The following is a 13,681-nucleotide window of genomic DNA, read 5'->3' on the forward strand; positions in this document are numbered from 1 at the left end:
GCCTGCGCTTTTCTTCGCCTTCTGGATGGCTGTCTAGGACCCAATGCAAAACTGGGTTGGAGGCTATCAACCTGTTTGTTGGGTGGTAACTCCCAATCAGACAGACTCTAGGAAGCTAACTTCTAGCTATTTGTTGCCTATAAATAGCCTGAAATCAGACACAACTAAGCCACTTTGAAGGCCTTGGCTGGCTCCAGGAAAATGAGGGCCCCATTGAAAGCTCTAGTTTGGTTTTGATGAATTGATGAAACCCTTAGTGCTAACCTAATTTATCAAAGTGATTATGAGATAGGTAGCACTATTCCAAGTGGTGAAGCAAATGAAGATCATGATGGCCACAAGCAAGATCAAGATGGGATAGTAATAAGGAACAAAGCAAGATTAGCGGCACAAGATTACACTCAAGTTGAAGGTCTTGACTTTGGAGAAACATATGCCTCGGTTGCAAGATTGAAAGCAATTAGGATCTTGTTAGCCTATGCTTGTGCCCACAACATCAAGTTGTACCAAATGTATATGAAGAGTGCATTTCTCAATGGGTACATCAATGAGCCTATGTATGTTGAGCAACCTCCGGTTTTGAAGATGAAAAGAAACCCAACCATGTTTACAAGTTGAGAAATGCTTTGTATGGATTGAAACAAGCACCTAGAGCATGGTATGAGAGATTGATGGATTTCCTACTCTCTAAGGGATTCAAGATGGGAAAGGTTGACACCACTCTCTTCACCAAGAAGCTTGGAAATGACTTATTTGTAATGCAAATCTATGTTGATGATATCATATTTGGGTCAACAAATCAAGATTTTTTTGAGAAGTTTGGCAAGATGATGACAAGTGAGTTTGAGATGTCTATGATTGGAGAGCTTAGTTACTTCCTTGGTCTTCAAATCAAGCAAATGAAGAATGGTACATTTGTGAGTCAAGGCAAGTATATCAAGGACATGCTCAAGAAGTTTGGAATGGATGATGCCAAAGCTATTAGTACATCAATGGGGACAAGTGGAAACTTGGATAGTGATGCTAGTGGCAACATGGTGGATCAAAAGATGTATCGGTCTATGATTGGAAGCCTACTCTATGTGACCGCATCAAGGCCGGATGTGATGTTTAGTGTATATATGTGTGCTAGATTTCAAGCCTCACTAAGAGAAAGTCATTCGAAGACAACAAAAAAAATATTGAGGTACTTGAAGCATACACAAAATGTTGGTTTATGGTATCCCAAAGGAGCAAGATTTGAGTTGATTGGATATTCGGACTCCGATTATGCGGGATGCAAAGTTGAGAGAAAGAGCACATCGGGCACATGCCAACTATTGGGAAGATCACTTGTGTCTTGGTCATCAAAGAAGCAAAATAGTGTGGCACTTTCAACCGCTGAAGTGGAGTACATTTCGGCCGGTAGTTGTTGTGCTCAATTACTTTGGATGAAGGCTACTTTGAGTGACTTTGGGATCAAATTCAAGCAAGTGCCATTGCTATGTGACAATGAGAGTGCCGTAAAGCTCACCAACAATCTAGTTCAATATTCAAGAACAAAGCACATTGATGTTCGCCATCATTTCATAAGAGATCACCAACAAAAGGGGGACATTTGCATTGAGAGTGTGGGCACCGAAGATCAACTTGCCGATATCTTCACCAAGCCACTTGATGAAAAGAGGTTTTACAAGCTAAGGAATGAATTGAACATATTGGATTTCTCAAATATGGGTTGATGCACCCCCATTATATGACATGCCTCTCCTTCGAGCAATCCAAGGTAAAAATTAATTGGCATGGCATACATCCTTGCTAAGGACATGTTTAGTGCATCTAGACATCTTTTCTCATTCATGAAAATCAAATGAATTTGATGCTTGTATGGTACCACTATTGCTTGTATGCTTGAAATGATCTAGTGGTAGCATATGACATGTTTGTGGGCTTGTAAACCTAGTGTTTGTTCTAGAAAATGAGTTGTAAGTGTTTAACTCAACATGGTACAAGATAACCCTTATTTGGAGGTGTGAAGAAGCTTGTCCTTGGATCAAACTAAGTTAAATATCTTTTACAAGTAATCTAGATTGAACCAAATTGGGAAAATAATCCTCACTTCACATGGTTTCACCCCAACCTATCTATAATTTGAGCTTGTCTTTTGTGCTAATTGTTGACAAAGGGGAGAGAAATTCACAAAGATAGTAAGATAGGAGAAGCAAACAAATGAAATAACATTGTAAGGGGATCAATCAATCAAAATTGCACACAAGTAGGAGAGAAATTCACAAAGATAGTAAGATAGGGGAAGCAAACAAATAAAATGACATTGTAAGGGGATCAATTAATCAAAATTGCACACAAGTAGGGGGAGCAAGCTCATAAACTTGTATGTTGCATTTTAAATGTGTATTTCATATATTTGCTTGCATAGCACAAGTCTTAAATTTCAATATCCATGCTTGTGTGGTGTATGCTAGTTATATGTTTGAATGATGAAATGAAAAACTAGCATGCATAGGTTAAGTAACTAGACTCATGCTCACATTATGAAAACTAGACCCTTACTTCTAATGTTGATCTCATGGGGTATTCTAGTTTTTTTTGTATGTCTAGTTACTAATGGTGCTAAGGATGATATATTGGTGCACTCTGATTGGTATCATGCTTTAAAGGTCCATCTCTTATACCTTAGCATCATTTGGTAGAAATTGTCTCCTATATTTCCTATCTAAGCATATGTGCAAGCTACAATCCAAACCCTTAGCACATATGTAGGGGGAGCAATTGCTACCATTTGGAGTTCATGAAACCTGTCCATATTCTTTTACACATGGTAAATATGCTTGGGCAAGCAATATGGATTCAATTAAATTTCAATTCATATCTTTGTGTAAGGGTTGTCATCAATTACCAAAAAAGGGGAGATTGAAAGCTCTAGTTTGGTTTTGATGAATTGATGAAACCCTTAGTGCTAACCTAATTTATCAAAGTGATTGAGATAGGTAGCACTATTCCAAGTGGTGAAGCAAATGAAGATCATGACAAGATGATGGTGATGCCATGGTAATAAACAAGTGCTTGGACTTGAAAAGAAGAAAGAGAAAAACAAAAGGCTCAAGGCAAAGGTATAAGTGGTAGGAGCCATTTTGTTTTGGTGATCGAGACACTTAGCGAGTGTGATCACATTTAGGATCGATAGTCGTACTATTAAGAGGGGTGAAACTCGTATTGAAATGCGGTTATCAAAGTGCCACTAGATGCTCTAACTCATTGCATATGCATTTAGGATCTAGCGGTGTGCTAACGCCCTTGAAAACATTTGTGAAAATGCTAACACATGTGCACAAGGTGATACACTTTGTGGTTGGTACATTTGAGCAAGGGTTAGGAACTTCACTAGCGGAGTGTTCGCCCATAGAGTGCGGACAGTCTAACGGTGCCACCGGCGCTCTATACAGAAAAGACGGAGATCACTGTAAATGACCGGACGCTGGTCTCGGTAGGACCGGTGCATCCGGTCAGTGAAAGTGTGAAGATGCTGGCGTCGGTCTTCGACCAGATGCTGGGTCACTTAGTTACCGAACGCTGACAGGGTGTGTCCGGTCCTGCTGACATGGCAGCCCACAGAGGAGACGTCGAGTGACCGGACGCTGGGTGTGTCTGGTCGAGCATGACCGGACACGTTCGATCATGTTTTTTTCGCTTCTAGATGCTTACTGGAAACGACCGGACAGTGAGGTCCTGTGTCCGGTCACTTTGAAGCAGCGCGTCCAGTCACAACTTAAACATACTGATGACCGTTGAGATCGGACGATCAGCATTTGAAGTAGGGGACACGTGGCACACATCGCACGACCGGACGCTGGGGTCCAGCGTCTAGTCGATCTGACCTACGCGTCCGGTCATCCTGTTTTTCAGTGGACTGAGGAGCCAACGACTCTATTTCATGGGGGCTTCTATTTAAGCTCCATGGCCGGCTCAAGCTCATGTTCTTGGCCATTTGCATTGACATAACAACCTTGTGAGCTTAGCCAAATCTTCATCATTGATCCATCATCATTGTGAGATTGGGAAAAAATCCAAGTGCATTACTTGAGTGATTGCATATAGAGGCACTTGGTATTTGTGTTTCGCTGTGGGGTTCACTTGTTTCTCTCGGTGGTTGCCGCCACCTAGACGGCTTGGAGCAGCGAGGATCATCGAGCGAAGGTTGGTGATTGTCTCTGGCTCCAATTGTGGTGATTGTGAGGGGTCTTGTGCCTTCTCCGGTGGAGCACCGAAAGGTAACTCTAGTGGATTGCTCGTGTCATTTAGTTACCTCACTTGTGAGTAGGTTCTTGCGGTTGAAAGCATCTAGGCCCCAAGTTGGGTTTCGGCGATTAATGACAATACGAGATTACTGTGACTAACGTGTGTTTTACAGATGCAATTAAGTGAGGTCATGGTAATGATAATTGATTGGGCAATCATGGTTGTCATGCCCCTACGATGGAAATCGTTTTAGTTTTCAAAGGATGGACGGCAAGGTTAAGGATGGACTAGTTCTAAGTGTCATTTGGTGTTGAAGAGACACTTAGAGTAGTTTAGGACTTTGTTTTCCTTTGTCCGTACTATTAAGGGGGGTATGGATGGGTAGCTTGACCTAGGTGATTCTAGTGGGTTAGGTGTGGTGCACACTTGTCTAATCTAGCACTAGGTAGCTCCTAAATAGCCCTTAGATCAATTAGAGCAAACTTCATTCATATATGATTGTGAGTTGGAAGTGAATTGTGGTAGAACCGCTCGAAGTAGCACACTTATGGAGGCGCTTATCTTCCACCAGACACTAAGCACCCCGAAAGCCAGCTACATCGGGCGGTATCCGTCGGGCACACCCCAAGAGAGAACCCGAAAGATCCACATTTTTTCCAAGGATCCAATAATGGGAACGAGTTACAATACAAGTCCATTTCATACATCAGAGTTTCTTAAAAAGTACATTATTACAATACCAAATACCAGAGTGTGGAATGATAAACAGCTGAATTTAAAAATATACATCTAGCGATAGGGATGAGGATCTATCTGAGCCCACTAGAAGAATCCTCCACACAAGGTACTTCTCAAGCATCACCTGCAATAGGGGTAAATAAACCCTGAGTATACAATATACTCGCAAGACTTATCCGACTAGTGGGAATAATTTCCTGACTCCAAGGAATATGATAGGCTTTATGGTTTGTTGGTTTTCTTTAGCAGAAACAAACGCTAATAGTGAGTCCTTATTCATGTCTTATTATTAGCCGTGTTAAGTTATCATCTAGCCAGTCTATATAAGCACCTGTTCTACTTTCAAGCAAGAGTTGAGCAATTAGTTCCATTTCTTCTCCTTTCAACTTCCAGTTCTTACTGTGGTGCTAAACCGCAGACAAGCCATACCGGATTTGTCGGTGATTTGTGAATCAATGTGCCTAGCTGGGTGCCCCAAAAACACACACCCCGCTTGTACCCCAGGCACAAGCAGGACTAACCCATCACTCTCCTGTCCCAGGTGTCCAGGCCCCCATCCAAACTTGGACTCCAAGCCCCCACCTCCTGAGACCCGCGCGCGTCGGCAACATGCAAAAACGTCCCCGAACTACTCGGTATTTACAGCGAGCTCCAAGGCACTATTTCTCTACTCTATGGTTTTACAGCTGCACCCTCCCCTTTCTCCTTCTTTATCGTGGTGATGTCCCCTAGCACCCATGCGCGCACTGGCGCGACGGCACGAGCACCGAGCGGCCAGGCCGGCATCACCCGAGCCTCCAAGGCCTAGCTACGGGGCCAATGATTACCTCCACAACAACGCGCAGCATCAGGAAGTGATATGGCAAACAGGGGTGTCGTCCCAGGCTCCCTCCCCAGCGGTGGTCCTTGACCTACAATGGCAGGTGCGTTCCCGTGAGCCTCAGTGAAAACGGAACAAACCAAATAGCTGGCGAGCTCGAGGCACTACCCACGGAGACCCTGGAGGTGACGGTCTGGCCGGAGAAGGGTAGAGCTGAGTTGGCCACGTGCGCACCGACGAGGCGACGACGCACGGCGATGGCACGGCTATGCCAGGGACTGCTATACGGTGGTAGGGCTTAGACTATGGTGAGCATGGTGATGACTAGCTAGAGGGGAGGCTAGTAGAGCAAGGAATTGGAACGGGATGCCTTGGTTGCATGGTTAGCCAACGACGCTTGTCCGTCTAGTCTTATGGACCCGGTGGGGGCGGCGATTCAAAATTGAAGCATAGGACGAAGCTACAGGCAGCAATGTGGGGTCGGTAGGGCTATTGGCTACCTAGCAGAGTCGAGGACGTAGTCAATTTGAATCACGACACTGCCACTATGGCGAATTTGAAAGAATAGTCCCGGTGGCCATGGCGACAGCGGAGGCAGGGGAGGGTCCTAGCGTGGCTTGGCTCGGTCCGGCTATGGATGTCAATGCAACAAACAAGCATGCACAACAATGGGGGACAACGGGACATGCTCCAAGCGGTCATCCACATGGCCACGGCTACAAACCAATGAGGCTCGGCATGGCGTCGCAGCGGGTAGCGCCAGACAAGGGAAACACAGTGCAATGCGACGCGGAGGTGATGGTGGAGTAGGCTGTCGTCCTTCGCGCGAGCAGCCAAGGTGGGTCAATGGAGGAGTGCCGGGCATGGCCGCTGGCGGCATGCAGCACGGGACCTGGTGCGCCTCCGGCCAAAGCAGGGCAGGACATGGCAGGGCAGTGGGACACGACCGGCGTGTTAGGACAACAGTCGGCGTCCCGGACACAGTGCGTCAGGCACAGCGAGGCGACCCACGCGCCAGCGAGTGGCAGTAGGCAGCCAAGGCAGTAGCGCCTGGGCTTGCACGCATCGCAATCACGGCGACACGAAGATGTGGACTACGCCTCGGCACGCTGGGTGGGCCAACAGCGGCGGCATGCAAGCAGCAGCGGTGGTCGCAGTCAGCGCACGATGGCAGGCGGCCTTGGCACGTAGTGCAAGGGCCATGCGCATGCACAGGAGCGGTAGCGGGATGCAGCCGGCGTGGCAGCGTGCGTTGGCCAGGCCAGCAGTAGGTGGTGACCGCGCCCAGGGCTCGGCCATGTGCCGTGCACACTTTTTAAAGCAGTTAGAAAACTTGTACACAATGCTCCAAACGCCAAACTAATTGTTCGATGCGCAAGAGGGTACATCAAGCTATCCACCGAAGTCATGACATCGCGCAACCTCCTAAGCCGATCGCCCTACAAAACTTGCCAAAAGCGGCTTCGTCGACCCCTTTTAAAACTTACTAGGAATGACATCGATTCAAATGATTTCGCGTCGAATCCCAAATCCAACCTACTGGATGTACTAGCTAGCTATCCTTGTCCTCGACCGCACATGTTTTATCGCCGTTCGCAAAACGTTCTATAACATTTTTGTTTCGACAAACAGTCGATTAGAATACTAAACAATATTATGCGACACGAAACGTAACATTCGTTTCTTGTTTCATATAAATGTTTCTAGTGCCGAACATTGATTTGTAATTCATGTCATACACATTTGCAGATAAGTAAGATGCTCATGCAATGTTTTAGCAAAACGGTACAATGTAACACCCAGGGTGTTACAAATCTACCCCCCTAAAACAAAATCTCGACCCGAGATTTCGTGTACCTAGGGTGAGAAAGAGATAGGGGATACATTTTTGGCGCAGCAACTAGCTATGCGAGCCGACGAGAAGGTGAGGGTAATGCTGCAATAGTTAACTCTCTTGTTCCCAAGTGGCTTCAGCCTCTGAATGATTTGCCACTACACCTTGTAGAATTTTACCACTCTGTTCCTAGTCACTCTCTCCTTCTCATCCAAGATTTTGATAGGGTGCTCCACATACGTTAAATCTAGCTGGAGAGGAAGTCCTTCCATTTCCACCGCTTCATCAGGAACCCGCAAACACTTCTTCAGTTGTGATACATGGAACACATTGTGCACTACAGATAGAATATCTGGAAGTTGTAGACGGTAAGCAACTGGACCACATTGCTCCAACACCTGATATGGACCCACATATTGAGGGGCTAGCTTGCCATGAATGCCAAACCGATGGACCCCTCTCATAGGAGACACCTTGAGGTATACATAATCTCTAGCTGCAAACTCCAAGGGCCTTCTCCGTTTATCAGCATAAGCTTTCTGTCGGCTTTGAGCTGCCTTCAAGTGACTCTGAATAATACTCACTTTCTCTCAAGCCTCTTTTATGAAATCAGGCCCAAAGTACCCACGGTCTCCCACTTCAACCCAGTTCAGTGGCGTTCTACACTTTTGCTCGTATAGAGCCTCAAATGGTGCCATGCGGATACTCTCTTGATAGCTGTTGTACGAAAATTCTGCTAACTTCAAGCACTTATCCCACGTCTCAGGAAAAGAGATGGCACAAGCCCTCAACATATCCTCGAGCACCTGGTTCACCCTTTCAGTTTGACCATCAGTTTGTGGGTGGTATGCTGAGCTTCTAAGAAGATGAGTTCCCAGACAGTGCTGTAGTTGCTCCTAGAAACGAGAGACAAAGATCGACCCTCTATCAGAGATGATAGTAAGGGGAACTCCATGAAGGGTCACAATCTGATCGAAATATATCTCAACATACTTCTTGGTTGTATATCTTGTGTCCACCGAGATAAAGTGAGCAGACTTGGTGAGGCGGTCCACAATGACCCAAATAGAATCAAAACTCGTGAAGGTGTGGGGTAAACCCACAATGAAATCCATGGAAATATCCTCCCATTTCTAAATAGGAATGGGCAAGGGCTGCAAATATCCTAGGGTACACATATGATCTACTTTAACTCTACCACAAGTGTCGCACTCTGCGACGTGTCGGGTGATGTCCTGCTTCATGTTAGACCACCAGTACAAGTGGCGTAGATCATGATACATCTTGTTACTGCCAGGATGAATAGACAGTTTTGAATGGTGAGCTTCATTCAAAATCTTTCTTTTCAGCTCTTCATTGGATGGAACCACCAGTCTATCCTTATACCTCACCACTCCATGCTCATCAACACTAAAGTGAGGGCCACGCCCTTCAGCCATCAACTTCCTAACATGAGGAATCTCTTCGGGGTCTTCCTTCTGCTCCCGAATAACCTGCTCTAGCAATTCTGAGGTCAATGCAATATGAGCCAATATCTCTGCATGGTTGAGAGATAAAGGTGGTCCCTCAACCTGGTGTGACTTTCGGCTCAAAGCATCAGCTACAACATTAGCCTTTCCTGGGTGATAATGAACTTCCAAATTGTAATCCTTTATCAATTCTAACCATCTCCTTTGCCTCAAGTTCAACTCAGACTGAGTAAAAATATACTTGAGGCTCTTGTGGTCTGTGAAGATGTGCACTTTGTTGCCCAACAGATAGTGCCTCCAAATCTTTAGAGCATGGACAACAGAATCCAGCTCTAAGTCATGAGTGGGGTAATTCACCTCGTGCTTCTTTAGTTGGCGCAAAGCATGACCTATCACACGCCCATCTTGCATAAGCACACACCCCAACCCTATCTTCGAAGCATCACAGTATACATCAAAGGGCCTATCAATATCTGGTTGGGCCAACACAGGAGCAGTGGTCAGAAAAGTCTTTAGAGCTTGAAAAGCTTCTTCACAGGCTGGGCTCCAGTCAAACTTAGCTTCTTTTTGGAGCAACTTGGTCATTGGCTGGGCTATCTTGGAGAAATCAGGAATGAAACGCCGATAGTATCCAGCCAGACCAAGGAATTGATGAATCTGATGCACAGACTTAGGAGACTTCCAATCCAATACATCTTGCACCTTGCTGGGATCTACAAAAATGCCTTCAGGTGTCAACACATACCCCAAAAACTACACTCGATCTAACCAAAATTCGCACTTGCTGAATTTAGCATATAGCTTGTGCTCCCTTAGTCGAGTCAGTACTATCCGAAGGTGTTGTGCATGCTCTTCATCATTCTTGGAATAGATTAGGATGTCATCAATGAAAACTACCACAAACTTATCCAGCTCTGGCATGAAAACTGAATTCATCAAGTACATGAAGAAGGTAGGAGCATTGGTAAGACCAAAAGACATCACTAGGTACTCATACAACCCATACCTAGTAGAGAAAGTTGTCTTTGGTATATCATGTGGCCTGATCTTGATATGATGATAGCCTGATCAGAGATCTATCTTTGAGAACACTTTAGCACCAACTAATTGGTCAAACAAGGTATCCATGCGGGGCAAGGGATACTTGTTCTTAACTGTTACCACATTAAGGGGGCGGTAATCCACACACATCTGCAAGGTACCATCCTTCTTCTTCACAAAAATAGCCGGGCAACCCCATGGTGAAGAACTAGGACGGATGAAACCTTTGTCCATCAACTCTTCTAGCTACTTCTTCATTTCTGCTAGTTCCCTTGGAGCCATGCGGTATGGGTGTCTAGAGATAGGGGCAGTACCAGGTTCAAGCTTAATGGAGAATTCTACCTCTCGGTCCGGTGGCAACCCAGGAAGATCTTCAGGGAAAACATCCGGGAACTCACCTACTACTGGAATGGAGGTAAGATCAGGAGAGGCTTCAGCATGGGCAACAACAGGTAAGACTGGGTCTGAGGGTACCACAAGAGACATCCTATCCTCAGAAGAAGGAAGCCATAACTCCACACTTCTCCTATTCATATCCAATACTACCCCATACACCCGCAACCAGTTCATTCCAAGAATAGCATCAATGCATTGCCCAGGCATGACCATGAACTGTAGACGGTAAGTGTGGGTGGCTAATACTAAACTTACTGTATCTGTGTGGGTATTGATGAACAATTGTGAACCCATAGTACGGATCTTATAGGCATACGGTATAGCCATAAGTGATAAGTTGTGCCGCTCTATAAACCCCATGCTCATAAAGGAATGTGATGCACCAGAATCGAACAACACCAAAGCTGGATGGGAGTCGATGGTAAACATACTAGCCATCACCGGCTCCTACTGTAGAATCTGCTCAGCATCTGTGAAATGCACCTGGCCAGATCTGCTGGGCACTTTCTTCTTGATTATGGTCCTCTTGACAAGCCTGGAATTTGCTGACGGTTGAGCGGGCTAAGCTGGCTAGTTCTAGGGGCAAGCTCGAGCATGGTGGCCATCTTTGCCACACTTGAAACAAGCACCTGGCTTGTTCTTGAACCCCTGATGAGGTGGGACCTACTGTCCCTGAGACTGCTGAGGCTGCACCTGCTGCGGGGGTGCACGGTACTATGTAGAGGAAGCTTGTGAAGTCTGCTGGGGCTGCCGGAACGAAGGCCCACCAGATGGTTGATAGGACCCCCGCCGGACAACCTATATCTTCTGTGTGTGAGAGTGGCTAGGGGATCTAGCTACCACCCGCTTCCTCTTCCACTCAGCCTAGGATTCCTACTGAAAACCCTCCATGGCAATGGCGGCGTTCATCAGAGCCCCAAAGGCCTAATAGTTCACCGTGTACAGCTTTTCCTGAAGGAGGGGGAGCTAGACCATGAAAGAAGTGGTCCTTCTTCTTGTCATTAGTATCCACCTGACTACCAGCATACTGAGCCAAGTGATTGAACTTGTTCATATATTCCATCACTGTCCTGTTCCCCTAGCGCAGCTCCAAGAACTCAGTCACCTTCTGGTTGATGACACTAGCAGGGATAAAGAACTCTCGAAATGCAATAGTGAACTCCTGCTAGGTTGCTAGATGATTCGGCTGCTCCATGGCCTAGAAGCTGTCCCACCATGCACCTATGGACCCCAAAAGCTGCTACGCTGCAAAGCGCACCTTCTGCTCATCGGCCACTCCGAGGAGCCAAAATTTCTGCTCCAGAGTGTGAAGCCAGTGCTCCACCTCTAGGGGCTCATTAGACGGGGTGAAGGTGGGGGGGTGAGTCTTGAGGAAGTCCTTGTAGGAGGATGGTCCCTCAGGACGACGGGCACCACCCCTGTTCCCACCGTTGCCCTAGTGGCCTCCACGGGCGAGGCCCGCGACAACTTGTGCCATGATGTCCATGGCATAAGCTGACTCCCGGCAAGCAGCCAATAGCTCAGCCATCATCTCGGCATGGGTCATCGAAGGCAGCGGTGGCGGTGGAGGAGGAGGAGCCAAAAGGGGAGCCCCATGGCTCTCCCCGTTGTGCTCATGGGCCTGACCACTATCGCCAAGGCCCTCGCCAAGCCCATGAGCTACCCCAGCACTGGTGCTTCCACGTCCATACCTTAGGTTCATCTATAAGAGAAAGGAATCATCCATTAGAACACCCTTCCGATCAGAATCAAGGGATTAGAGAAATGACAGCACATTTATTAAAGCATCCATTTAGTTAGTCCTATCAATTTACTAATTCCATTATACGTGAAGGGGGGAAATTTCAGTTGAAGTAAGGTGCTATTATCATGATGCATGCTTTGGCCTATACGTTCACTCAAGCCAGAATATAGCAGCATTCGCAAGACTTTTTGGCACATCGCACACTCACTTTCCGTATACAAGCGATTTCTTACGCAACGTAAGTCAGTGTACCTATAGAAAATTGATTAGATAAAACTAGTGCCGCTATCCTAGATAGACCATATTGCTAGGGCTTATACTTATGTAACTTAACTTAATCGCATCCTACTTTTCACAAAACTTTTGTTGGTCAAATTTTTAAGTTTTGAAAAAAAGGTGATGCACTCGTAACCGTTATTGGCTCTGGTACCAACTGTGGCGATATCGCCTGATGTAGCTGGCTTTTGGGGTGCTTAGTGCCTGGTGGAAGACAAGCGCCTCTGTAAGTGTGCTACTTCGGGTGGTTCTGCCACATGAATGGAGGGTCAAATGTTGACCGGACGCTGGTTCCGGTGTGACCGAACGCTGGCACAGAGTCCAGTCAGTCATTTGATCAAGGTGAAGTCGTCTGGATGCGACCGGACACTGAGAGGTGAGTGACCGTACGTAGGGCACTAGAGTCCGGTCAACTCCAGTAAGGTCCCAGAGAGGAAGAATCCTGATCGGACACGTCCGGTCAGTGCTGACCGAACACTGCTTAGGTTCTGGCTACTGACCGGACACTGAGCAGCAAAGTGATCGGACGATGGGTGCCAGAGTCTGGTCCACATCAGTAAGGTTTTAGAGGGTAGTTTTTGTGATCGGACACGTCCGGTCAGTACTGACCGAACACTGGTCAGTGTCCGGTCACAACTTAAACTGCTCAGTGGCGGGTGAACTGATCGGAGCGTCCGGTCACCCCGCAGAGGCACATAATGGTTCATTTTGAACAAGAGTGTATAAATACTTCCTCTATTCATGTGAGGGATTACTTTTGCTCATTACAAATTGTAACATAACCGCCCAATTTATACAAGATCAAGTACGGCTGTCCTCGCTAACACGTTGACACACACATACTTTCACTCATATAAACCCGGTAGTCCGCCGAGTGTCCCGAAAGACCTTGGTAAATCAACATCACAACCAAGATCGCGTGATTAAGCATATACACATCACATACACAGGGTTGCAGCGGAAATAATATTACAAATGGGTTCACAATTAAAAGTACAAGTTTGGGTTTCAAAATCGATTAGTGAAAACAACATAGCTTTCAAAAGATTACATTAATATATGTTCCAAATACATTGCTAGCATAAGTGACATCATCCGACAAAAGCATATAGATGAGAAGTAACTAT

This window comes from Miscanthus floridulus, chromosome 16 (assembly GCF_019320115.1).
Source record: "Miscanthus floridulus cultivar M001 chromosome 16, ASM1932011v1, whole genome shotgun sequence".
NCBI classification, from domain to species: domain Eukaryota; kingdom Viridiplantae; phylum Streptophyta; class Magnoliopsida; order Poales; family Poaceae; genus Miscanthus; species Miscanthus floridulus.